General features: G+C 41.7%; 1 long non-coding RNA gene across 1 annotated transcript; it reads left to right on the top strand.

The window, feature by feature from the left end:
• Nucleotides 1-10,754: 10,754 nt before the first annotated feature.
• LOC118256800 (uncharacterized) lies at nt 10,755-27,288 on the top strand. The gene is made up of 3 exons (XR_004781354.2): nt 10,755-11,401; nt 22,422-22,567; nt 27,205-27,288. It is a non-coding gene; the product is annotated as an uncharacterized LOC118256800 (long non-coding RNA).
• Nucleotides 27,289-27,800: the final 512 nt, after the last annotated feature.

The following is a 27,800-nucleotide window of genomic DNA, read 5'->3' as shown; positions in this document are numbered from 1 at the left end:
GGCATTTATTTTATTTTTTCTATGGGGATGGGAGCAGTGGTGAGAGTAAACAGAAGGAATTAAAACCACCATCTTGCTGCAAGCAGGTGGTGGCATGTCCTGGGCTTTCACCACTGCTGAGCTGTTTCTGAGCCCTCTAAAATAATTTGTATTCAAGGAAAGTTGGCTTGTGTCTTCTTCCCTTACCCTGTCCTCACCGCAATGAGTATATGAGCAAATCTCTGCAGGAAAAAAAAAAATCACACAGAAAATAGAGGACACTGACAATAACCAGTGGAGTGCTGCTGACTGCATAAGACCACCTCTTGCTCCTTCCTATTCACTTTCTAGCCCCCTTTCTCAGCTAAATCAAGAGATACAACCATGTATCAGTTCCAATTTCCCTGGAGTTTAACTTTGTTTTTACAACACTTTCTTGTAACTGCAGTTCAGCCTATTAGCCAGGATCTATGCTGTCCTTTTTTTTTTTTTTTTTTTTTTTTTTTCCAGCCATAAGGGTGTGTGTGTGTGTGCTTGACCTATGGGCCAGTAATCCCCAGTCATGTTGTTACTGACTGCAAAGGATATCATGAAATGCTCACCAAAGAAGACACCCATGCAATGTCATCATCACAATCAGAAATTCCTGGTCCTTTCCTTGTGCTAGCCACAGAAATGAGTCCCACAGCTGCAAGAGAGGGCCCTTGCAATAGGAGGGCAAGAGGGGCTAAGGCCGTGTCACTGCACCTAGTGCCTTGTCTTGTGAGAGATTTGTTTACCCGGCCATATGGGGCTGAATCCCCTCCTCTTTTCTGAACTTGGAAGCAGGCTGGGTGGTCATTTTTGCTCCTTGGATGGACAGTAGTCAGAAATCCCAGCTGCTATAGACGCAAGCTAAGGAATCAGTGTCATGGACCGTGGAAATGCTGGACCAGAGAAACCCAGAGGCTCTAGGAACAGACTCCAACAGCACTGCAGGCAAGCACTAAAGGTTTCAAACTGTTTCTGCACTTTATTTCCAGAGCTGATATTCTGGGGCATTTCCAGCACTAAGTTTAATTCAAAGTAGCTGGACGGACAAAGCAAGGGAGTCTTTACCTCTGAGCCTGTTAATTTTACATTTTTATACACAGTACCTTGTATCTGATGGGCAATTGCAGAACTGTAATGATCACACAACTGTCCAGGTCCCAACAGGAGTGAGGATCTCACGGCTAAAGGGGAGGTCAGGAGGACAGGGCCAGAGGGCAGAAAATTAAGCCTTCAATTAATTGGACTTGCTTTCCCTCAATTAGGTTTTGAACAGTAATTTGTAACCCTCCTCTTTCTTGTCTGGGTGTGACCAGACCTGCACTGCAAACTCAGCTCTTCTGCTAAATGCTCCTGCTCCTACAGTGTTTGGAGTTTGTACTGTTGAATGCAGTAAAAAGCATGATTCATGTTACAATTTAAGAAGAAAACAACAAGGAAATGTATATAAAAAGTGACTGTTTGTAACGGTAGAATTCGCTTTTACAAGTGCTTTCATGGAGAAGCATTTATCGTCCCGTAAAAGAGAGGTGCTAGGTGGGTGTACAATCAACTCCCAATTATCCACAAGCAGCTCATCCAGGTCATGGATTAACTGTGCCGTGGAGTCTCTGACACTTTGCTGGCACTGTGCAGGGGGGTCCGTCTGCACTCAGGAGCTCCAGCACGGCGTTCCAGGACTGAGTCCAAAGCTTTACTGACGGCTGTGTGGCAACACCGAAGTATGTCCGGGCTCCAGAAACATTTATCCTTGTGGTTGCAGTGTTGCAAACATACCTTGGGTTGCACATTAGCTAATACACCCTCTTGGAGAGAAGAGCAGAAATACCTAAGAGATTGTGCAAAAGCCAGGTTGTATCTGGCAAAGCCAGAGCTGAATTAGAGCTAATAATTCTGGCTAAACTTAAGTTGACTCTATCTGGAGTCAATCACAAAACTGACCAGTCTTCACTTTCAATATAGGCAATGTGCTAAAAGATATGCAGGCCGTGTCCCAACTGCGTTGCTGGGAGTGACTCTGAGCTTCCAGCTCTGGATGCCTCCCAGAGTTTGTCCCAAGCACCTATTGAGCTGAAGGCTGGGAATGTAGCAGTCCTTTTCTCCCTCTTCTCTCCTCCTCTGTGCAAAAGAACGGCCCTGCTCCCCAGGTGGGGTCCAGTAACTACTCCAAATGCTGGTGTTGCTTTACCTGTTACACCACAGAAATTAAAACTGTATGGGAAACACGTGGACGATGTGGAACACTTGAAGTATGCTTGTCACACACGGATAGTTTTCTGTTTTCTGGAAATTAGCTTCTACAGGGATGGTCTGGAAATGACCATGTAGCGCAAGTGTTATCTGTTGTGTCAGCATGATCCCGTGCATACCATCATGAAGTCCATGACATTAGAATGGGGGAGGATTTGACCCAATATACTGCTAAAGCTAAAAACACTCATGTTTATCCAACTGCCTTGACTTAGCACTTTTCCACCTTTTCTGCTTAAACTCTCCATCCTTTTTCTGCTTAAATTCCCCATCTTTATATGGTAATGAAGAAAGTGGATATGTCATAAAAACACTGGAGGAGAAAAAGCCATAAATGAGTCACTGAAAATATTGATAAGATCACTGATATGGAGCTGATCCATAGCTTCCAGCCTTCCTGTTTTTCTATGCCCACTCCTCTTGCAGCTTCTCAGGCCCAGCTATGCCCCTCCTCGATGTTCGGAGGGGGACCAGACGGATTTCTTCACCTCCCCGTAGCGAGGACATATGCCAGAGTCACAGAGCTCCTTCCTCACCGTGCCAGGATGTCACAAAGTCTATTTAGCACCTACAGCAACCCCTGACAATTCTCAGAGCTACTTATAGCAGCAACCAAAATGTCTTATCACACCCCTGTCTTGGTGACAAATTAAAACTGCAATTTGATTATTACCATCTTTCCAAATAAAGGGCTGGGCCTTGCTTCCCCTGACGCTGATTGCAAAACTGGACTTGACTTCAGTGGAAGCAGAGCTGGCCTCAGGGTATATTTAGAGAAAGTAAGTAGCAGCTATTTTCTGAGTGTTTATTTTATATTTCAGGTTTAGGCATTTGCAAGTGTGGTTTCTGATGGACTTTGTATAGCTAGGGTTGTGACTAACAGTAATAACAGGCAAAGCTGTGACTTTGCCCCAGCCCCGGAACAAGAGGCCACTCCGTCCCCAGAGTCATGCAGAAGGCACATGGTGACTCACACCCTCGTAATCCCTCTTCTGGGTTTCCCCTCGCTCCACGGGAAAGGGACGTTTTTTCCTGTTCTATTCTTGCCGATGTTCGTGGTCCCAGCCATGCCAATCCCACAGCCGCGAAGCGTGCCGAGAGACCACCAGCACCAAAACCCACAGGTCAGAGGGTTTAACACCTGAGGGAAGGTGAGCACTGGCATTTAGCTTTAAACAAAACTCTGTTTCATTCTGCCTGGAGCACAAAACAACTTGCTTCATGGTGAAAAGCAGTACAATGGGGTACAAAAGGGCTCCATCTGCCTCATACCCCTGCAGAGCTCCCCACAAAATGCATTGTCTGAGCAGTGATTTCAAGGTGCACCGTGGATGTAGTCTCTTGCTTCCAGGTGACAGTGCAAGTCCGGTATGTTGGTCAACCAACTACACAAGGTGTCACTGTGGCAGTCTCACACGTCGCTTTTAGTCATTCGTTAATTAAGCCATCTCCTTCCTCGCAGAGGGACCATCTGCAGGTGATGCTGTCCAATGGACCCTTGCACATGCATGTGTTGGCTTCTTGTGTGATTACAGTTCTGGAACATTCATCCTGACCTGTGTGCAGTGGTGACCTGGAGAGAATCTTTGTGGTTAGTGAGGGTGAGAGGCTTTGAAAATTCCTGGGTATTTTGCAAGCTTCTGTCAAGGCTACCTGGCTGTGTCATTCCTCCCCATCACGCTCAGAGTACCTGAACATAGTTATGGTTGTCCATCTGGAGAACACGCAAAATGCAGTTGCTTGGACACTGCTTTTTTCAAAGGAAGGAGACTGTGGTGCATCTTCCTGTTCTTCCCTACAGGTGCCACTGCTCATCACCCCCTACTTTTCTCTCTGATGGATTTGTATTTAGGGAACTGACTTCACCACTGATTTGATTCCTTCCAAAACTCTGGCACCTCTGTGCTAATGGACGGCCAGGTTGGAGGATCGCTTGTATTTTGAGCACATTAAAGTTCCATGTTTCCTCACTAAAATATGCTTGGGCTCATCAAACAACACAGTCTTGAAGGGCCAGCCAAATGCATGTTTTTCACCATGCAAAACAAAGATGGCACAGCACTTGGAGCCAAATCTAATGAAAAATGTGGCAGGTAGAAGAAAGTTTTTTGGAAAGGGTTTAGCTGTGGTCTCCTCAGATAAAAATTTTGAACATTTTGACCCTTTTGGCTTATATTCTCAGAATTCTTGTTTATCCTAAGGTCTCACCATCACATCATTCATAAATAATGCTTCTACCACTGCTGGTCAGCTAGGAGCCAGCAACCTGTTGAACAGAGGATCTCTCTACTATTCAATCACCTGCATACAAGGAAAAAACACCTTTACATGGCTAGCCAACCCCTCACTGCCTACTTAGACTGCTCCCAGGATCCGACTAAGTGAAAACTGCCTCCGGCAGCCCTACTCTTTACCCTCGCTCATTAGGTACACGCAAAAGCCTGGGCTTGGTTCATGTACTGGTGGTCTGTGCTGCAGCTCAGCAGTGGGTACCCAGTGATTATGGTTCCAGCATGAAAGATTCACCCTCTAGCACAGATTACACTTGTCTTTCCTCAGCCTTACCACAAACATAGAAATGCATTGCCCTCTTTGCTGACTTCCCACACAGCTTCTACTCAGGATGCAGCGCAGACAGCGCAGTCTCCGAAACAAAGCTTGCTGACTCTGCTCTTAGAGCAAGGGCATGCTTCTTTCTTCTCTACAAAAACAAAAAAAAAAACAAACAAAAAAAAAAGGAGCAATGCACATATTTGGGAAAATACCTATAATCTGAAGCCCTAGGATGAGTTAATTCAGTGTAGTGGATGATACAGACATTCCTTGAAAGTCCTTAAACACCACTTATGTGAGAACTGTCTGGGGAACTGGTCTAGTCCCGGCACCCTGAGTAGGTGTAGGATATTTTTCCATCTAAAAAAAATTAGCTACGCAGCCTGTCAGAACTGGGATTAGATTTCAAGGAAAAAAAAAAAAAAAAAGCTTCCACGGTCTGTGGTTAACTCTCACGGGAAGCCAATGGTGCTGCGTACTTGTCATTTTTTCAAAAGAGACAAAAGTCCCAAATAAACGTCCACGAATTCAATGTGACTTTGTGTGAAACTGTTCTACCGCTCAGGCATCCTCACCTCCCCGTTCAGTGCTCAGTCTGCTCCTTCACCCGACTTCAGAGCCACCCTCAGGTCTCTGCTGCCCGCTGGGAACACGGGGATTGCTCCGGCACGGGCGGCCCTACAGGACTGTGAGAGCGGTCCGGGCTCCGCTGCTGAGGGCAGTGTTGGCTCATGGCGCGTTTTATCTTCTTTCTGAGCTCCTTGTCCCAGTACATAAACAAATTTGTTTTTGTTTAAAGACTTTCCCACACAAGCGTCTGCCAAGTTCAGAGGACTGCTCTTTGAGATTGATCTTGAATTTTTTTGGAACAAGAGATGAGATTATATAATAAATTCAGTTAGTCTCGGCGAGGCGGTTGGGAGATGCTGTTTCAGACTGCTTCATAACAGCCAAAAGGATTAAGGAAAAATAAAAGAATCCTCAGAGTGTAAGTGGGGAAGGAGTTGGATTTTCAATTTAGTGAGTCTAATTTGGAAACAAACTCACAGAGAAGTCATCTCGATAAAAGAGGACAGATGAAACATTTGCAGTAAACTGAATAGATTAATTTCTCTTAGAATAACCAGCATTCTCTGCTTAGCCTCTTTTTTAATATACATCTTGTCATACATCTTCTGTTATATCTATGATACATTGGTTTCCACATGATAGTCCGCTGGTGATTTAGAAAACGATCACTGGTCTTATTGCATAGGGCAGTGTTAAAAATCCTTTTTTTTTTTGCCAGGCAGATAGGCATTCTGATGCTTGTTGTCTGCTTCAGGTCTTGCTCTTCTAAATATCCCTCCACTCCTTCTCCCCCTCAATGCAATGGTTAGAAGGAAAAATGCAAGACAGAAATATTTCTTTGTCCTGTCAGAAAAAAAAAATAATCTATTTCCACACAGTGCATTTCTTTTTCAGTTTGAGCTCACTAATGCAAAATCTTGAGAGAAACTGAAGTTTGAAGGCAGTATACAACCAAGGAGCTGGCCTAGCATCAGGACAGCATGGTGGCAGGCAGGCTGAGTGCTGGTGTGGCTGGCAGCCCACCTTGGTTTCTCCTATGGTGGAATTGATGCAGCTGGCTGAGTTAGCATTTTCTAATGAAAAAGCTGGCAGTGAGGCTGCAACGGGAGGGAAAGCTGTCAGAACAGCATCCCTGGGGGAGAGGAAGCTGCTCACATACTTGCCATCACTCACCCTCCTGAGTAATGTCTTTGGTCTCCAGTGAGTATTGCTCTAGAGTGAGCGAAACTATGACAAAATGTGCAGATGGTACCAAACTGATGGACTGTCTTTGCAACATTTCTTGGGCATCCTCATGGTTCTTCCATGCTGCCTTAGTGCCTGTCCCATAGCCAATTTGTCCTCTCATCTGTGAAACACACTGGATATTAGTACAGCAGCAGTGATGACGGGAGAGAATTTCAGTGTCAGGCAGTAGTTCCCTATAAAAAAAATAGAATAAAACTATACAATAAACACGATGGTACCATCTAAGAGGCCCATGGGAAAATAACTTCATGTTGTATTTTGAAAATTTAATAAACAACATTTGTGTACTGCACAGGGAACTACATCAGTTTTACAGTTGCTTCACAGTTAGATATTTTTTAAAACAGCACTAAGCTCTGACTGAAGAACCACAGAGACCCCTGGGAGATCTTTCCAAAACAATTTATGGACCGTGCACCAAGTGATCTTCGTTGAGCGTGTAGCTCAAGGTTTTAGAGAGAGATTTTCAAGATCTCCTATCTTCCCTGTACAACCGAGCTTATTTTCATTTATGTATGGTCTTTAATTCTTACTGCTGGTACAGGCTAGGAAGTGTTCAGGGCATGTTTATTTAATTATTTAACTTCTCCCATTAAATATGAAATTTTCCACATAAACCTAAAAAATATCCAGCTGCACTCTGAAAGATAAATCCAAAGACACATTCATTATATGAAACTACCATTTACTGTAGTTTTCTTTAGTGGGAGAAATGTAGTTTGGCATAACTGTGACATTGAGACCTGCTCTTTTTTTTCTGCCAAATAAATAAATAAATAAAAAACAAAAGAAAGAAAAGTGAAAAGGTGTTGGTGCTTTTTTTTTTTTTTTTTTTTTTTTTTGTGGCCACCAGGTATCCTAATAGCAATGAGATTACCGGAGAAGAAGGAAGTGGGAAGAAAGAAAAGGAAGGCAATCAGACTGAGATGATGGTGTTGGTGCTGGATTTCATGATGCCTGTGGGTCCTTTCCAGCTCAGGATATTCTATGATTCTATGACCGTAACACCTGTGCCATCACTGTGGCAAATCTTGTCTCCTCAGACCTTTTTCCCCAGGGTCATGCTGGGACTCCCCTCTTCCATGGTTAAAAACCCCATCTTCAGAATGTGCCAGCTGCCTTTGGCTGTTTGACTTCAGAACTTTATAAAGTGTAAGGACACTTGCGTTCCTTGAGCACCTGTGGGTGCTCAAGGAACACAGGGACCAGGAGCCACTTGCCCCTCCTGACCCACTGCTGGGCCGCCACCAAAGCAATAGGGTTTGCTGCAGTCGCCACCAGTGCGCTGCTCGGCCAGGACCATCTGTGGAGGTCCTGCTGCCTGTGCAGCACATGCAGCCTCGACTGTGCCTTGCTGTGGAGAAGACCCTTTCGAGGTTTGTCTGCTTCATCCCTTTCTGCCTCCAGCACGAATATCAAGATTTTGAAACTTTTTTTTCCTTCTCCGGGTCTTGCTTTTCCTTGTCATGGTCTCATCTTTCCTACCAGCAGCCATCTGCCAGAGTCACCACTCATCTGCCCCATGCCCAGGATGGACATACAGTGTAGACTATCGTACCCTGTGGATGCTGCTGCAGGATGGATCCAAATCCTTGTGCACCTGCTGTCCTTCATCCCCCTGCCTGCAGGCCACACACCACTGTTAGACACTGTTCCTCAGGTAGTGATTACTCAGCAGGTGATTTTTCTTTCTTCTGAGTTAGTGCTGAACAAATAACTGGGCGGGCATATCATTAGGAGAGACTGTGGTACTCTGGTGCTGTCTTCTGCACGAGCCTTCAATTGGAGGTCCTTTTTCTTAGGCAGCACTAGTCTGATCCTGAGAAACCGAGGCCAACTAATGCAACCAGTCATACTTAAATGCACAGTTTCACTTGGTTACGTTAGCCATACCTTTTTGTCTTTAACTGTTCAGAGGTGTTGTCAAGCATTTTAAAGAGGAGTGAAAAATTTCATTTGGGAATAGGGTGTCCCAGTGCTATATAGTCTGTAGCTAACTCCTCTGGCTGTTCTCAAGCTGACTTAAGTCAGTCAACTCCTTTGACACTCTTAGGTGAGGGCTTATAGCAGATGAATGCAATGTCAAAATCATCATTGGTGTTAGGGAGGATGGGTATGTGCCATTCTGCAAAACCTTGGGGAACAATTTATGCTCTGTCACTTCATAAAGGGGGACAAAGACACTTTCTGCAGTTATTAGATATGACTTATACCTAGAGGCCAGAGCAGGTGGCCCTGTGATTACTTCTTTTTGTAATTAGACAATTCTGCTTTCTTTAGATGCATTAATTTATCTGGAGACTGCCAACAAGCACTTGGAAAATCTGAAAAACAAGACAGGCGATGAACTCCTTTCCACTTTTGCCCTTTTTTTTGTGTGGTTAGAGAAAATATTTTAGAGCATCTGTTTCGCAAATTGCAAGCCAATCTGCTCCAGTTGTAAAAACTTACTGTGTTATGCATCATCCACTGGAATCAGAGCTAGTGAAACTTGATACAATAATACAGTCAAATATAGCCCCAATGAATAAAGCTGTTGCTTTTCTCATAATGGTTACTCCAAGAAAACAAAGCCTAGGAGTTGATGTTCCAGTTTTCTTTTGGAGCCTATATAGAAGAAATGTTCAGAAGATGCCTTTAAGTATCATTCCTACTTCCTGAACAGCACTCCTGCTGTAAACCACAGTGAGGATAATAAGATGATGTAGCATCATGAAAAGGCAAATTCCAGAAAAATTTACAACCTCATGCTTCTAATTGCCTTTAGCTCAGCTTTTATTGGTTGACAGATCATCACTTCGTTACATTGCTTCTGGAAATTTTAGTCTTTTGACCATACCATCATGTTCCTGGAATGCACAGGAAGAAAAAAGAGGTTCAGCATGCTTGCTCAGTTTGATGGGCACAATAGCCCTGAAGAGATCCAATCCAAACCGTTCATCAGTTTTGGCCTGCTCACTGTGAAAGAGACTTGTTGTTCAATTAAATGGTAACTGTACTAGATATCAAGGCACTTGGTCTATCTCTCAGAGCCCAGCAATATGTCTCAGAAATGATGTGATGAAAGTCAATGGGTCTGATTCTCCTGCTCCTCTGGTGTCCTGGTCACAGGTTCATAGGTCAATAGAATCACAGAATGGCTTGGGCTGTAAAGAACCTTAAAGCTCATCCAATTCCAACCCCCCTGCCATGGGCAGGGACACCTCCCACCAGACCAGGCTGCCCAAAGCCCCATCCAGCCTGGCCTTGAACACCTCCAGGGATGGGGCATCCACAGCTTCTCTGGGCAGCCTGTGCCAGGGCCTCACCACCCTCTGAGTGAAGAATTTCCTCCTAATGTCTAATCTAAATACACCCTCTTTTAGCTTAAAACCATTATCCTTTGTCCTTTCAAAACACTCATTGATAGAGTTCCTCTCCATCTTTCCCATAGCCCCCCTTTAAGTAGTGGAAGACATTGAGTTACTTCTGATCTATATGAATGAAAAACAAGGTATCCATCTTTGCTTTGACTTGAGGCTAATATTTAGTCCCAAGAAACAGATTTAGGTAGTAGCAAGTACCCTACCTGCTCAGATCTGTCTTCTTGCTTGTTGGTGATGCACTCCCTGTCCCCATGCGCCAGAGAAGTGGATGTTAAAGGTATGGTTGCTGAGGAGCTCCCCACATGACTCCCCTTGTCCTTGAAATATTGAGAAGAATCAAGACTGAAAAGAAAAAGTTGTTTCTCTTGGAGAGTTTTAAAGTGCTTGCGAATTGCCAAAAAAAGAGAGAAAATGTTGCCAATGCAATAAATGTCTTTCTAATATGTTGCGACCCAGCCAGAGCTCTTGCATCACAGTCCCTGTCAGAGCATATAAATCTGCAGTTCCTCTTAAAAACCTACCACCACAACAGCATCCTCAACCAGATTTCTCCTCAGCACTAGGCTTAATATAAACAATTACTAGGGGAAGCTGAAGATGGAATGAAAGGCAGGGAAGTTTTCTTCTTTTCTTTGAATCGGTTTTACTGTATTTTGATAGATGGAGTCTAAAAACTTTTTGGATTAGGAGTAGAAAATACCAATTTGTGTGTCAGGATGTTTTGCTGGTTTATACAGTGGCACCCTGATATTTTCCATATTGTTTTCTAGACTTTTTCACAAGCAGGGTAATGTTTTACTTGCTTTTATATCCAATTCCCACTGAATGGAAGTTTTTCATGTGCTGTCACTCCCACCTCCACTCCACCCCTCTAGTTCATGAGCAAGTTTACTGAGCTCACCAGCAGCTCATGTTTATTTTCTTATCTTAAGTTAGAGTGTGAAATTAAAACACTTGATTTGTCCTTGGCAAGTTTAAATGAGTATTATTTATACAGCACCGTAGGGGTCCGTAGCTCTTTGCGAGCAAAAAGAAACTGAAATACCATGGCATGGGGTGATGCACTGCCAGGGGCTTGCCAACACTCATAGTGGGCACAATGGAGCAAATAGGGACAGAGATTGCTTAGCTTGACTTGGTGCTTTGTGGCTCTGTGTTTTGCTCCTCACAGCTGGTCTGTCAAACCAGGACATTTCACTAGAAAGACATCAGTATCCTTGTGTTATTTGGGGCATGGCCACTGATGAGACTTTGCAGAACATCTTAGTGCTGGGTATATTTCTGGCACCGGCTCTCACAAATGTTGCCAGCCAAGTTTTACAACACTTCGTTGGGCTATTGCCAGCAGCCAGGTCACAGCGTCATGGATCTCCAGGTAGAAAAACTGCCTTTATGCACCTCTGGAGGTAAGTTTTTCTGGTCTGCACAAATTCTTTTTTTTTTTTTTTTTTTTTTAGCAAAATAGCAAAAAGCACCAAAATGGCAAAAAGCACCAAAAAAGTTCACCACACTGATGATTCAACTCAGTTATCATAGAGTTTAAATATGTTATTTAAAATGTGGTTATGTATTTTAAACACTATCATATAGCTTAGTTGGTCATTAGTTAAAAACTAAATCAATTTCAAAAATTCCTTATGTATACAACTATAATTAGTTTTAGCCTGAAGTTGATGCTGAAAGCACACATTCAACAGGCATCTGCAGTCTCTCCTAGTCTGGTAATAGGGAAAAAAAATCCTTCCCACTGCTGAATTTAAGGTGGGAATGGGCATAATAAATTGTGAAAGTTTTAAGAAACTAAGACAAGTAGGAAGTGGAAACAGAACGTTGCACCATTTCTTTACGCACAGCTCCTAGAGTATGTACACACGTACTCATGAATGTCTCAATACAAAATATTCATCATAAAAATAATCTGTACCCAGCTTCTTGTCAAGTTTCACCCCTTTATTAATGCCTGCAGTTTCCTGAAAAATCAGCACTGTTTCCAAAGAATCAAATCTAAATCAAGTTACAGCAATTTTGTGAAGGTGAAGTGTAGTCAGGCATTTTACAGCTAAAGCATAACCGTGAATGAAATTCTTTCCCATTTTACTCCTTTGCTATGATACCACATGAGTTATATTTATGAACAAGTAATTTGCCATCAGTTGTTATAACTTACCCTTTAGTTTTATGCCATAAACTTTAGCACGTCCAAAATCGACTGTTCCAGTTAAGCTTGTCATAAAAACATTAAAAGTATTTTGCTGGAGATGTGGAAGAAGTATTCAGTCACTTAAATATCTCTCCATTCTCCCCAAACGTAAAAAAGGGCAAGTAGGAAATGCTCACCTCATATACAAAAGTAATGTCTAATAGCTGGAAAAGGTCTGAAGATCCTTTCAACTGCAGGTTATAGAGATGGTTATCTCTGGGAGGACATTCCTCATCTTTTCCATATGTTCAAAATAAACTTTCTTATGTGATTCTGAAGCTCCCTTGGCAGGAACGGAGAAGTGTTGAAATATTGTGTTTCACAATTTTCCAGACAAAATGCTAACTTATCTAAACAATGCATTGCTGTATTGTGCAGTACATACGCTCCCCAGTTTTCTGGAAATAGATAATCATTTTAATTTTTCATTACTTCATAGCCAGAGAGGTATCTCACAGTTATCATAAGCATTGTTGAGCAAACAGTGATATGGAGCCAAGGATCGGTGTGATTATAGCACATTTTTTGCTTGTATGGAATATTTGAATGCAGTTTCAGTGACTCATTGAAAGCAGTCCAGCAGACAATGGATTATTTTCTTCTCATCTGCATAGCATGCAACAACTAATCGAAACACTTTAGTATTACAGTGGCAGAGATGTCACTGGCCACAAGTAAAATCCGTTCTTTTTACCAAAACTTTAACTTTTGTATTATTTGAAAAAAGTGATACGAGTGGCTGCATTTGGTGTTTGTATTGCACAAAAACTTTTGTCCTACCAAGATATGTGATTTTAGCTCTGAGTAAATCTTGGGGAATCACATCATCTAATTTGCACCATTTCTTTGTGCACAACACTTAGACTGTACACAAACACTCGTAAATATCTCAGTACAAAATATCCCTAAAAAATCCAAACTGTTCACAATCAGTTCATTTCCATAAACGAGCTTGTATAACATTTTGGTACATATTTGTTGCATCTTTAGCGGTCATCATCTTTTCTGTGATTTCACATGTTTTAACAAACAAGAACATTTCAAGAGCTTTGTTCTCAGAAACTATCCTAGATCTTTTTCATGATTCATGTTCTTTACATGCTGTCATACGAGCAATTCAGAAACTTCTGCATAAGTGACCATGAGCTGTCTGGCACTTACTCCCTTCTTTACTGCGCCAAACCAGATCATTTCTACACTTATTTGGGAAAGCTGACAACTGCTTCTTTTTTTACTTTTTTTTTCTTTGAGGGAGGGGTTTTCTTGACATTTTGATGGAACAGTAGTATCAGCTTAGTTGTTGTCACAGTCCTGATCCATTGAGGGGTGTAACTTGAGCAAATAAAAGTATGTAAGTAAAACTTAAACTAGCTTTTAAATCATGATGGTTTTGTCAGCTTCGAAAACCCTCTGTACTAGGCTGACTGATCCCACAGTCTGCACACACTACAGACAGCATTTGGCCCATGATATATGTACAAGATAAAATTGCTATAAATACCAAATTTTTTTCCTATCTAGATCCACTCTAGCAAGAGCTCTTTTGGTAGGAAGGTGACTTTGAAAATTATTTTCAAGCACCTTCTTGCTCTCCATTCACAATGGAATTCATTATTGCACAAAGTTTTAAACAAAATCTAGGATCCATTATTGCTAGAAGTGCTGCATAAATATATTATTAAAAAAAAATCTGGAATGCAATACTTTGTCTGAAAAAGATGGTGTGGGAAAGCCTGGGGAAGTTCTCACAGTGGGATCTTAATTTGTGAGGGACCCATCAGAAGACCTGTCTCTTAGTGAAGTACTGGTAGAAGAGGTTATGGGCTCCATATACACAACAAACAACACCAAGTCATCAGGACCACATGTTATTTACCTAATGGTTGTAGAGGAATCCAAGAATGAAATAATTAAACTGTGATGTTTAATCTCACATTTAAAACTAATGTGGTGTCTGAAGATAGGAAATTGGCAAAACAACACTGATATTTTATTGTGTTAAGAAAAACACCCCAAACCTTTGTTCAAGGCAATTTTGGGGGAAATACAGACCGGTAATGCTGACATCTACACTTAGGCAAAGCTGTAGAAACAATAATGGGAACATAATTAATAAACATGGATAAATATGTTATATTGAAAAGTCAACATGATGTTTGTAAAGAGAGGTCAAGCATTAAATTCTATTGAAATCTTATTTATTAAATCTTTTATCTCTGAAGCAGTCAACTGATATATAGATAACATATTTAGTCTCTAAATTCAGTCTACTGTATTCTTAAAAACTCTTTCAGCAATACCAACAACTCTAAGAGAAACTGGAAAAAGTTGGGTTACAAGGTCCTTGTATGCAAAAATAATTGCTGAAAAGATGGGAGCAGAGAATAGAAAACCTGACCTACTTTCACAGTGGAATATCATCACTGGGGTTGCAAATATTCTGCTCAAAAATCCATGATCAAAATGTTCGCAGAGGATCTGGAAAAAGTCTTAACAGTGAAATAACATTGGTTATGTTACTAGATTATTCAGAATATTAATTGATGGTTGACTGGCCAATTGCAGAGGGTTTTGCAAGACTGAATGGTAAAATGTTAGATGAAATTTCATGTGAACAAACATAATGTGATGAACATTGTAGAAGAAATTTGAAAATTTAATGTAAAATGCTAATGGTTGTTATCACTTGTGAACAGGATGTCAGGGTTATAACAGTTGTGTAAAAAGTCTTCCTCTTGCTCAGTAACAATTGAAAAAAAGAAATCAAAGTTAAGATCAAATCAAAATATTAATAAAAATATTAATCAAAGTATTAAGAAAAAAGTATATAACAACACAGTCACTATCATGGTACAACCACAGCATAGACCTGTGGTTCCCTTGCACCTAGGTCTGCATTCTCCCTTCACCTCTGTAGTAGAGGAGGAGCGGGTCCCAAGAAGGGTGGCGAAGGTAACCAAAGGGAAGGAAGAGACTTTCGCGTATGCAGTGAATTTTGTGAGCAAGGCTCTTCAGCTTGGAAAGGAAACCAGCAAGGGAAGGTTACGGCAGGGGTTTTGCATGGTGCTGGATGACAGTGTCAAGGGGAACAGGGACAGACTGGTCATTGTCCCTCCCAGCTTGACACCTAGTGTCCAATGAATATATCAAGTATGAAGTTCAAATAAAAGAGGGTACTTTTTAATTCTCTGTCTTCAGCTCATTTTGATCCTTAGTCTCATTCATTAGTCTGAAGCTGTGTTACCCAGAAACCCTGCTTAACGTCTCAGAGGATACCAGTGGCATGGTATGGAGAAGCCTCCCACGTCTCAGCTCCTCCTCTAACAACAGGCGTTTGAGCCTGGATGAAAATTCCCAGCAAGAGATCTCCACTTAAAAACTTCTGAGCTTTGCCAGAAAGATAGGGTCTGATACAATGCTTCAAAGGAGTATCCCTCACAAAGCGCCTACTGAACCTTTTCCAAAAGCATATTGTGGCATATATGTAGGAAACATTTGCTGTTTACACAACCGCTGTTTAACATTTTCCGATGGTTTCATATTTATTTACCAGGGTTACAAATGCAAAAAGCAAAGGCCTGAGGTAATTTCATGTTTAATAGATAAAGTCTGAAACACAAAGACATAGCCATGTTTTGTTTTGTTTTGTTTTTATTTCGGATGTGTGAAAACTTCCCCCCCCCCCCCCGACATTAGACTGATTGTTTACTTAAAGATAAGGATGAATCCTATGAGAAAAAGGTGATCGCCTGCATAGTAGACTCATTTGCTCATTCTTTGAGTCTTCAGCTTCCTTGTGTGACCATTGAATGAAATAAGGGGTAGCTTGGGCATCCCAAGCTAACAGGTAAAGAGAAGGTGGCTGAGGGTGCAGAAAAGACAGAGGGGAGACAATACACCTGGAAGAAAAGGCAAGGAGTAGCTCATGGGAAGAAAAAGCCTCTAAGGGAACTAAATTGTCAGAGCATAGCAGTAGGTGTATTTCTACACCATATGCCCATCAGGGTCTTAGGTATGATTTATACTGGTGCACTCAACTTTAATGTTGTATAGATCTAGTTTCTACTGTTTCTACTTCATTTTTTTTAACCCCCCATGAAAAAGTGTTTAAACAGTACCTAGTACAGAGTGTCCCTGACCCCAAAGCAGTGATGTGCTTTTGCAAATAAAAAACAATAGGAGAGGGTTATTGGAGATGAAACCCTGAAATCAGGCCTTGATGCTCAGAAAAGATGTTTCTTTGGTATTTGTTTCTGTTATTATTATTATTAATTTGAGTAAACAAAAGCGTTAGTTCACCTCATTAAAATCAAAGAGAAAAATCTGAGAAATGTAGCTCAGCAGCCAAAGTCTCAAAATCCACCTTGAAATCTTATTGGCTATCTTCTCGAGGGAGGTGTAAATCTTCCTTTAGTTGGCTTTCATTTCTGATTTTGGCTCTGCTCCTGGAAATCTTCCCTGAGAGGCCTCCACTTGCTATAAATGTTGCAAAAGGAGCCTTGCTATTTGCAATGCAGTTCTAATTATTTTTCTGACAGGCCAAGAGCTGCCTTGTGGCCATCTCGAGAGAGCCTTGGTGCTGTATTTCTAATTCATCATTTGGAGTCGTTCTGGACATCAGTCTCTGGCTGCCAATCAAAACAACTGTGTATCTCAGGGTCAGGCCTTTCGTCTGTCCACGTCCCTGCAAACTGAACTGAAGTTTTCCATCTGATGGTTGTGATGCAACATGGCAGATTCCTTGCTGGGAAGACAACAGGAAAAAGAGACTTAAAAAAAGAGGAATGGAGAAGAAGGGAGACTTCACCATGGGAATCCAGGAAGAGATGTTGTAGCTGACCTTTGCCTTGTGCTCTTGTTTTAGGATCCCAATCTAAGAGGTGCCTGTAGACTAGTTTTGGAAGAAGACCCAGCTGTCCACTACACTCTTTTCCACACAGCTGCGGAAGGATCTGGGATGAAATGCAGTGACTTTTTAATGGGTGTCTAGCTTGGATAAGTGAAGGCCTCAGGGTGCTTTTGAGAAAGAAATGTTTTCAGGAAAACACACTGAGGGCTCTGTCTGACAGTGGATCAGATCATTTTTACAGCAACAAGGCAGGAAGTTCAAGCTAGACAACAAGAAGTCATCCAGGGGAAAAAAAAAAAAAAAAAAAGAAAGAAAGAAACCCCATGGAGCTCAAATATAATTGTTTGTTTTGCTCTGAGGTCTGTGCTGAGCACAATCCAACTTGCAGGCACCGCTGAGGTGCTCAAAGCGAGGAGGCTGATAAATGAATGAATTTCAGGGGGCAGGAAATGCTGATGCCAACTTTACTGGGAGCAGTTTGAAGACTCCACTGTAACCTTTGAGCTCTGACTGCAAAGAAATGTTATACAGCCCTGTGCAACATGACCACAACACTTACCAGCTGGAGGGAAAGAGAAGGGAAAGAAAGAGAAAGGGGACAAACAACATCATGACTTGCTTTGTTTTTAGTTCAACATTTATCTTTAATTTTTTTTTTCCCTCTGAATTAGTTTCAATAAAACCTGCATCGCTCGTGGAACTCCTTCAATAAAAAAGTCACTGTTTGTTATACGATAACACTGAACAGACTCCAGGCACTCCATTTTCTTATCTTAGATATACAGTGGAGCATAACTCAAGCAAAGGGGAGAAGTTAATGCATCTGTAACACTAGGTAACAGAAGCAACAGTAGCATGTTAGTGTAGTAATAACTCTCACATGTGGAATATCTGAAGATGGGTTTTATTGAATTCAGTTTATTTAACCAGGATAAACCCTTGAGATATGGATCTCATTTACAAGATGGTGTTGGCAAGAAGGCAGATTATTACAAGCACATGTGGAAGATAAGTATAAAGCAAAAAGTGAAAGACCAGTTTATATTTTTAATTAGAATCCTTTTATCACACAAAAAAAATGTTAAGTGAAAAGGAAGGCATTAGTTATAACTATTACTTGTTGATATTTATAGCAACGGGATTTCCTACTTCTGTAGCGTCTTTCTTCCCTGGGCATCTTAATGGTGAACAAAACAAAGGCAAAACCTTCTCCCTTGGTGCATGCCAGGCCTGGCTAAGCCCGTTCTGCTCAGGAGGCTTTCAGAGGTTCCTGTAAAGCAGCCCATCAGGACAAGGCACACGTGGCAGAGGGACTGCGAGCAGAGCCGAGAGGGCCCGGCGACGGAGTGTGCTGCCGCCGTGCAGCCGTACCTCAGGAAAGTGGGCACGCCAGGGCAAAAGCCAAGGAGAACACAATGTACAGTGGAAATTTCAGGAGAATTAAAGTAGGCAGAGTGTAAGTGTTCAAAGTGGAATTTGACCAGGATTAACCCCTTTTATCTCGCTAAAAATACTACAGGATCTTTCATGCGCGCAGGCATTCGGGACTTGGCTTCTGCATTTCACACAAAAGGCATTAAAACTTATGTTTATATGAATGCATTTTTTGAAATAGTTACCTTTTAAGTGACCTCCAAAGAGATACCAACCACATTAAAGTTATATGTGGTATGCTGGCACTCGAGGCTGTGAGGTGATGGAGTGCTTTTCTTTTCACAAGGCAATTTTGCTTGATAATCAAATGTCTCTGGTAGGTAAATACAAAACCTCTCTCTTCTATTAGAGAGTTATTATGTTGTGTTTACAATGTATTCTTTTGGTCTGTAGTTAACATACTTTAAATACTCTTAAAGGTAAACGGCTGCCTCCCAGCCAATGACATTTTTGGACTATCAAGTTGCATATTTTGCTCAGAAGTGTGGTTCTGGGTCTGCTTTGCACCTCAGGCTTCCCTCTCCCTGTGCAGACAGCTTCAAGCAGCAAAATCCAACGTGTTTTCCACCTCTGGGACAGAGAGAAGACCAGGCTTGTCCAGCCATTCTGGGGTATGGCAACAGCTGGGATAAATGTAACTGAACATGACATTATTATGAAAGAATGTAGGCCAAAAAAAAAAAAAAAGACATTTTTGAATAGGAGATGCCAAAGTTGTGAATACTCACCTAAGCAGTAAGATGCCCAGCTAGGGCCTCCATAGCAAAACACGCCTTTTAGCCTTGTAGGATGCCCACAATGGAAACTGCCTGTGAGGTTACCTTTGCAAAAGTGTCTATAGGCTACAAGGTGTTCATGGGCCACACATTGTTAATATTTTTTATGCAGTACTGGTGGAAGTGTATTTGTGTTGGAATAGCAGGCACTGATGTTTCCAAAGAGAAATTTTGCCATCAACTCTGGCACAGAGAAGGCCAACACAACTGCCTTTATCACAGAATCATAGAATCATAAAATAGTTTGGGTTGGAAGGGACCTTAAAGCTCACCTCGTTCCAACTCCCCTGCCATGGGCAGGGACACCTCCCACCAGACCAGGCTGCCCAAAGCCCCATCCAGCCTGGCCTTGAACACCTCCAGGGATGGGGCATCCACAGCTTCTCTAGGCAACCTGTGCTGGTGCCTCACCACTCTCTGGGTGAAGAATTTCCTCCAAATATCTAATCTAAATCTCCACTTTTTTAGTTTAAAACCATTCCTCCTTGTCTATCACTCCACTCCCTGACAAAGAGTTCCTCTCCAGCTTTCCTGTAGGCCCCCTTTAGGCACTGGAAGGCCGCAATGAGGTCTCCCCAGAGCCTTCTTTTCTCCAGGCTGAACAACCCCAGCTCTCTCAGCCTGTCTTCATAGGAGAGGTGCTTCATCCCTCTGGTCATCCTCATGGCCCTCCTCTGGACTCATTGTAATACTTCCGTGTCCTTCTTGCGCTGGGGCCCCAGAACTGAACGCAGTACCCCCTCCAGGAAGGGTCTCACGAGAGCATAGTAGAAGGGGAGAATCACCTCCCTCAACCTGCTGGCCATGCTTCTTTTGATGCAGCCCAGGATAAGGTTTGATTTGCTCCCTGAGGCTACAGAAAGGAGATATTTAGGTAAAGAAAGGCAGGAAGAGTTGGGAGATCAGTGTGGGGGGGCTATTTCACTGATTCACTACATGATCCTGGGTGATATCTCCAGGAGAGCAGTTTCGCACAGAGAGAGCTCAGCTTCTCTGCTTGCCTGTTGGGATTTGCCCCTGGCTTTTGGTCCTTGTCTCAGCTATATAAGCAGACATCCAGGTGGCTTCTGCCTACCCAAAGTGTATGCACTAGCAAGAGATGAACAGACAAACCCCTCTCATTTGCACGACAGATTTATCTGTGTGTGGCAACCATCAAGAACATGCTTGCCTCTGTAGGAGTACCCCATAGCCTCCTTTTCACCTGAGCTTCTCTGGGTACTTGGACCCCTGAGGAGCCAAGTGTCATGTCTTGCTGGTGGTGGTGGAATGGCTGTGCAGGGTTCCCCAGCTTCCTTCGGCTCCTCAGCTCTTGGAAATGTTCTCACCATGTAACTTGCAGAAAGGGTTCCCCCCCAGTCACCGCCAGCAGCCATTTGGTCGCAGAACAAAATGTCACCCAGGAGTATTTGCTCAAATTAATTTGCTTTGGCTGTATTTGCACATCAGTGTGTTCATTTCCTGTTTGAGCAGTGACATTTATTGCCACAAATGTGCTATGAAAAGCTGATTTGGGGGAAAAAGTCAATATTTACTCTGAAGAACAACCAGACCCAATTCAAAAACATACTGACTTGAAGTACATGGATGTGTCACAATAACTTTGTTGAATGAAATCTGATGCTCGGAAGAGAAGCAATGCCATGAGCTTTCACTGCCCAATTAAGACAAATTGGTCATTGCCTAGCCTGAGTCAAGATTGTTCAGGATCTGTCCTCACTGCACTGAATCTGAAGAGATAAAACACATGCCAGGGATCTGCACACATTTGGGGAAAACAGCTCTATCATGGATGCACAGGAAAAAGAAGAGGTAATATGGACGTTAGGAGTAATTGCAACTGCATTAGTCTCTGCAAAGGCTATGGTAAAAAGGGAGTCTAAAAAGAACGACTGTTAAAAATATGCTAGAAATAAAGTTTAAAATTCATGGTTGGGGGTCATATCCCCTGCTAGGCCTTCATAGGTGTGTGACAGACCAGGACTATCAGGACAAAAACATGGCTTTTAATAATCTGCAGTTTTCTAAACATATCCACTCCAGTAAATTTTGGCTGCAAACATGGTTGGAGCCTTGCAGTCCTTGCTATAGGTAGATTATGATTTTTTTCCTGATACTTACTATGTGAATTATAGTATCTGTGGGGAAATGTGGTTGCTCGTGGCTTATGTCTGTAAGAACAACTCTAAAGAAACACCATGAGGCTGAAACTATTGTGCCAAATTAAACCATAACAGCGAAGAGTTAATGTAGAAAGACCAAAAGTTCCTATATTAAAGTTGCCTAACATTTCTCATTATAAAAAAATTCCAAACATTTTTCTTTTGCAGAGCTTTAACATAGCTTGCAATAAGCAAATTATGAATTTTGGCAAGAGGTAGGAAGCTTGCTGTCTCTAAAAAATATATTGTTCAGAGTTGCATGTACTCTATAATGTAAAAAAAACGCAAACCCATCCTTTGCATTTTGTTGTAATCTGTAGAACTTGTTTGACATTTCTGGATATGCAATGCCTGCTGAGCACACCCCAACCCCTTCAAGGATTCTCTCAGAGAGAATGATCCACCTGGGTCTCTTTACTAGGGATGAATCCTGGAGATATGGAGTAGGGGGAGCGATGTGGTGGGGAGACTACAGAACCAGGTGTGAGATTTCCTAGGCATGATAAACCAGGGCTCAGGTGGTGGTTTAAGTTCCTGATCCAGCCCACTGAGATCTCTTGCTGAATTTAGGCTCAGCTGCAGACTGTCCCTAAACACTTCTGCTGGCAAGGTTTTACTGCTGCGTTGCTGGGAACAGGTGCTGCATCTGAAAGTGATGCCTTGGGTGACTGCAGTGACTCCATGCCTGGTTTAGCTGTGTGAAGCCCCCCTCCTGGGGAAGCTGTTTCAAGGAGGACAGCCTGTCCAAGCTCACTCCACCTCTCATTTTGGATGTGGGCTGAATCACATTCTCCATCTTGGTTTTCAGCTGGAATGTGACTTCCTTGCTGTTTCATGAAATACGACATCCCCCTTCCCCTCTTCTCCCCCTGCTCCTGAACATGTAGAACTGAATATCATGTAGTTCAGATTTACCCGTATGGCCAAGTTCAACAAATTAGCGGCCAGAAATTTTAATCAGATATTTAATCTTTCAACCATGTAAGTGAGATTTTGTGTTTACAGTGGCAGTAGGCCAGCTTAACCTCAGAGAAGAAAGATTGTTAGCAGTGTCCTTGAAGCTGGGGAGCCAGAGAGCAGTGACTCCGCTGAGCAGGTCTGTCTGACCCATGGCTCAAAGGCAGCTGTAATCACTACAGCAATATCAACAGGTTTGTATGCTTTTTAAGTACTGGAAAGTCAAGAAAGACATTCTCTTCTTTGGCCTATTGCTGGTAACTGTTCTGTGCATTCAAAATTATTCAAAAAAGTAAGGAAAAGAACAAAACGTTGGTGGCAGAAAACTGCTGCAGATGAACTTGCAACACGCCCTATTCCTGAATTTACCTTTTTTTTATTATTATTTTTTATTTTTTTTTTGCAAAGGGGAGCATCTTCACAGATCACACAAATACCAATAGCAAAGTTGATGAAATCTTCCTGTTTCACTACTGACCTGCGCAGATGCATGCCTAAGTGTAGGCATATGCACACAGTTCATTCCCCATGTCCTGTTTGTAAGGGTCTCACCTGTTGTTCAAAGCAGTATATGAAAAAGTTGGGTCTTGTATTGTTAACCCTGGAAACTGTGCTGCAAAGTAGCATAGGAGAACAGCATTATGACTGAAAGCTAGATTATGATTTTTCTGTATATTGTTGTATATTATTTTTGTATAAGGTTTATATTCAGGATATTCTTAATTCAGAGTCAAAGGCTGAACACTTTAGAAATCTGGGAGCATTTGGTTGTCACCAATGTCTATCTGGGGTGGCACAGTATCATTTTCTGATTTGACCTATGTACAAACCTGAGCTCCCTGGAGTTTGAGCAACCTTAGATTAGGATTGGAATCTCGACTTCTCTATTCTGACTTCTCACGCAGAAATACAAAACTCTTTGGGGGAAGAAAAGGCTGTTTCCTCAGTGTGGATGTGTTTACAATCAGTAATTCAAGTCAGCCCATCAGTACATCCAGTGATGAAAAAACAGTTTGGGAGGCATTATAGTTCTGAACCCTGAGTCTTAAAAACAGCTAGCTTGGTTATTTGGTGGGCATTTTTCTGGTAGCCATGTGAGAATTGGATGCTAGGAGATACATTTGGACTGTTTATACTTCATTAGACTCTGGGGATGCTATACCACTGTGTACCAGGGTCAAGTTTTTAGTACCTTGTGAACTCTCTGACTCTTTGCCGGAGATGCAGACAAACTCTGCCTGAGATAGGGCTACATTTTAGGAAGGATGTGTATATAGTTCCTGTCTTAGAGACTGACACAACCTTTGTGATTTCGAAGTAAAACATACCACTTTATGGTCTCCCAAAATGTAAATGCTTCCTACATCTTTGATTGCTACAGTTTAATTGCGGTTGTTGTTCACATGCCTTGTTTAATATGATTAATGTCATAACAGGTCTGCGGACATTCCTCAGTTCTTTACCTTGACAGTGGAACAACACTGGTGACAAAATGCAGGTTAGGGTATAATGGATCTCTCTTTTTTTAAGGAATTACCTAAGAGTGCTTACAAAGATATCAGTCTTGGCATTCACTTATTGGGTAATTTTATTTGTCTTTATTTCCAACAGGGTATTTCTATTTCATCCTAGAACTGTGAGAAATGTTGTGTCTGAATTAAGCTGGGTTAGCACATCTGCTCTATCAAAAACTAGCCATGCAATGGGGAGAAACAACTGCAGAGCATATACTGACTGTAGGCATACTGTAGATCAGAATAGATGTCCTTTTGCTCTGTCTAGTATCTGATGGGAAGATGAAATATGGCTTCTACATTTATATGTAGCAAGGATATTCATTAGCATGAGAGATGGTGCTATTTGGATTGGGGCCAGGACACTGAACTGAAGCCACTTTAGTGGCATTGATGGATGATCTCTCCCTGTCAATAGATAGAAAACAGCCATCCATTTTCATCCTCCTGGACCTTTCTTCAACATTTTACACTCTTGACCTGAAGATACTCCTGTTTCACTTGAGAGTGTTAACAGGGTTCAGGGAAATGTACTAAATGGTTGTGTCCCTCCTGGAGGGATGCCAGTGACTAAGCTGCAGAAAGCTATGCTTCTGTTGTTGGACCTTGCATTTGTCTAGTCCTTCAAAGATCAATTGTCTCTCCTCTGCTATTCAATGTCTCCCTGCCAGTTTGATGACATGCACTCCTGGCAGATAGTTCTGATCATCCTTCTTGCTGTAATGGTTCTACCAGTTGGCTAACGTGACCAAGAAGAGCTTATCTGGATGAGAGCAATGAAGGCTATCTGCTGAAGATAAAACCACTGATAACCCAGGAGTTACAGACAAAATAAAAGATTTTTAATGAGTTGACATCAGATATAGTACCCGTGGTGGGAGGTAGACACCAGAATTGGTCAATCACATCCATGGATTAAGGGTGATCTCAGATTCCTCATTGCCTGCAGAACTGCAGGGACCACTGAACTTTAGGTCATCTTTGATGTTTGCCTGCAAGACAGGATCAGAAACAGCCAAATTATTCCTGACCAGCAGTAGTCCACAGTAGTTTTATCAATCTGTACCAGTGCTTAACTGCCCTTATCATTAGAAAATTTAAATTGTATATTTGACAGAAATGTCCCACTCTGTAATTTGATCTCATGTTTTCTTATTCTATCTGCAATGGACATAGAGAACTTTTAAAAAACTCTTCTTTGCAGCTGTATTTTGTATATTTGAAAAATATTGTCATATCTCCCCTCTGAACAAAATAACCCCACTTTTTTTTTCATTCTTTCTTGGTAAGTCATGTTGTGTAAGCCTCTGGTTATTCTTAACTTTCCCCAGCTGCTCCAAGCCTTTTATGAAATGTTTGTTCAGTATGGACAAGGTTCTTTGGCCTTCTAGGTACTGAGCGGAGCAGGATTACTTTGAGTCTTACATAAAGTATCCCCTTTTCAATATCCCCATAATTTGGAGGATTATTTTTTTTTTTGCATTAGTATTATAAAATTGTCTCACCCTCAATGTGTGGTCGCCCACAAACCCTAGTCATTTCTGGAAGAAATGTTCCCTTTTCAGTTTCCCCACCTGCCCTTGCGTTTGGACAGCTGAGAATGTATTTCTAGCTAGAGCACTTTACTCCAGACCTTACTGATAATATTGTATTTTAATAATGATTCTTCAATGTGCAACTATCTTTCGAATTTTAATCTAGTCTCCTAAAATGTTTCCAGTCTCTTCCAAGAAGTGAGAAATCCCTTCTGACATTTTCCAAGTTTTAAATAGAAATGTTGACCTAAGACAGACCTCTGTGCTACTGCAGGCAAAGAAACGTTCTAGTCTGGCAATGACCTATTTCAAGCTACTTTCTGAGTAGATTTTTCCAATTTTCTGAGCACCTGCCTTACAGTATCTTTGACTAGTTTATGCTTTCTTATAATTTGCTTAGGAAAGTATCATACATGGCAGTGTCAAAAGCCTTGCTAACATCCAGATAAGTGACATCAACTCACAAACACCCCTATCCTGCTGGAGAGGAAAATTAAGTCAGGCTTAACAAGGCTAGTGTTTGACAAAGCCATGTTCCTTTGCACCCATTATGCCCTAAGCAGTTTGATTATCATCTGATGGTTTGGCTACCGTACATTGTTCAATTATTTTTCTGGAAATAATATTCAAGAAGGTCAGCTATGGTTCATAGACTTCTCCTTACAAAGTAAGTACTAAAAAATAAAGTACTATATTTGCTCTTTTCTGGTAATCTACCACTTCTTCAGTCATTCAGTAATTTTCAGATCACCAAGATTGACTCTTCAAATTTGTCAGAGTGAATTTCATCAGGTGAAACCCATTTGACAGTATATAACTGTGTAGGGGGTGACACTGCCATTTTCTAGTTTGCCCCTGACTAGCTGTTACTAATGACTTTTGGTCATACTAATGACTTTCAACCAATGACTTCTTTGCTTTCAGTGTTAACTGCGTTAGACATTTGATCTAACTAATTTGATCTAACTCTAATGAGTTGACTTTTTTAGTGAAGACTGAAATAGGAGAAAAAAAGCAACAAAATAACAAAAACAGTTTGGATCAATTCTTTCCTTTGTTGTCTTATTACTAACATACTTGCAGAAGGATGTTTCATTGTTGTTTTTCATTCCTTGGAATTTATGCTTTGCCTTAGCATTTCTGATTTTCTCTCTATGGCATGTGATAGTCCTTATAGCTATCCTCAGTGATGTGCCATGTTTTCTGTTTTATTCTTGAATTTATTGATATTGAAGAGATTTAACAATAATAATGCTCACTTCTATTTGCAGCTGGTCAAGATATTTTCCCCCATCCCGGCAACTAGTACTCTGTCTCCAGTTATTCATGCCTATGCCATTTCCTGGCCAGGCTACAGCCATACCATATGTAGAAAGCCCTTGGAAAATCAATGTGAGCAGAAAGTGGTCCTGCATTTTCTCAACAGCTGAGGCTATTCCAGATTTGTCATATCTGTCCTCTACACTTTTGACTGGCCTCCCATCAGAGTTTCAGTCAAGTTTATAGTCTTAGTAATGATCTCTGTGTTTTCCTGGCCGGGGTGGAGAAGCTAAAACGTTGGTGTTAAAACTATGGGATTAAATCTGTGGTAAAAGATCCTCTACTCCAGCAGGACCTTTGCTAAGAAAGCAAAAACTGTCTGCGCGGAAAGTGGGAACTTCTCAGGCTTTGATCAAAGACATGGAATGAAATAAGCTCTCCAAGAGCTGAGCTTACTGCTCTCCATGGATGGTACTGATGAGAAATTTTCTCTAACACATCTGTGTTTGTATCTAATTCTAGAATGCCTTCCCCTGCACGCTTTCTGCTGCTGAAAGAGGGAGACACTTCTTAATACATCACTGCAAGAAGCTCAGATACTCCCATGACAAATATGATTTTGGAGTGCATACAAAATCAAATAGGATAAATAAACCATAAGCCAAGCATTTTAATGTGTGAGTGACTTTGTTTTGTTATATACAGTAATTGTCAAATTGTGAATAATTTGGGGAAAGTGGAAAAATTCTCAGATTGTTAGTTTGATCTTGGTACTTTGCCACAAGACTGCTGGGAATTTGGGAGTTTTGTTCTGGGAATGGGGATGTTGGGAGGGAGTAGGAGTGTATTATGAAGACTACAGGATTTACTGGGTGAAGAGAGAGAATTTAAGATTAACGCTTTATAACACTTGATTATTCTCAGCCATGTTTTGATTTCTATTTTATTCTTTTTGACACTTTCAATATGGCAAGTGCACCAACAGCTTCATTACGTGACTGTCAAATTCTTCACATCCCTGCAACAGGACTTATCCAGAGGGCTGGTGCACCTCTGTAGGCACTTACTGATTTCTGTGCTTGCATGCATCCAGCTGCCTGAGATGCTGGGAGAAAGCA

The sequence above is a fragment of the Cygnus atratus genome, chromosome 2 (genome assembly GCF_013377495.2).
Source record: "Cygnus atratus isolate AKBS03 ecotype Queensland, Australia chromosome 2, CAtr_DNAZoo_HiC_assembly, whole genome shotgun sequence".
Classification (NCBI taxonomy): domain Eukaryota; kingdom Metazoa; phylum Chordata; class Aves; order Anseriformes; family Anatidae; genus Cygnus; species Cygnus atratus.
Note: the sequence above shows the minus strand (reverse complement) of the source record. Positions and strands in the feature narration are given on the sequence as shown.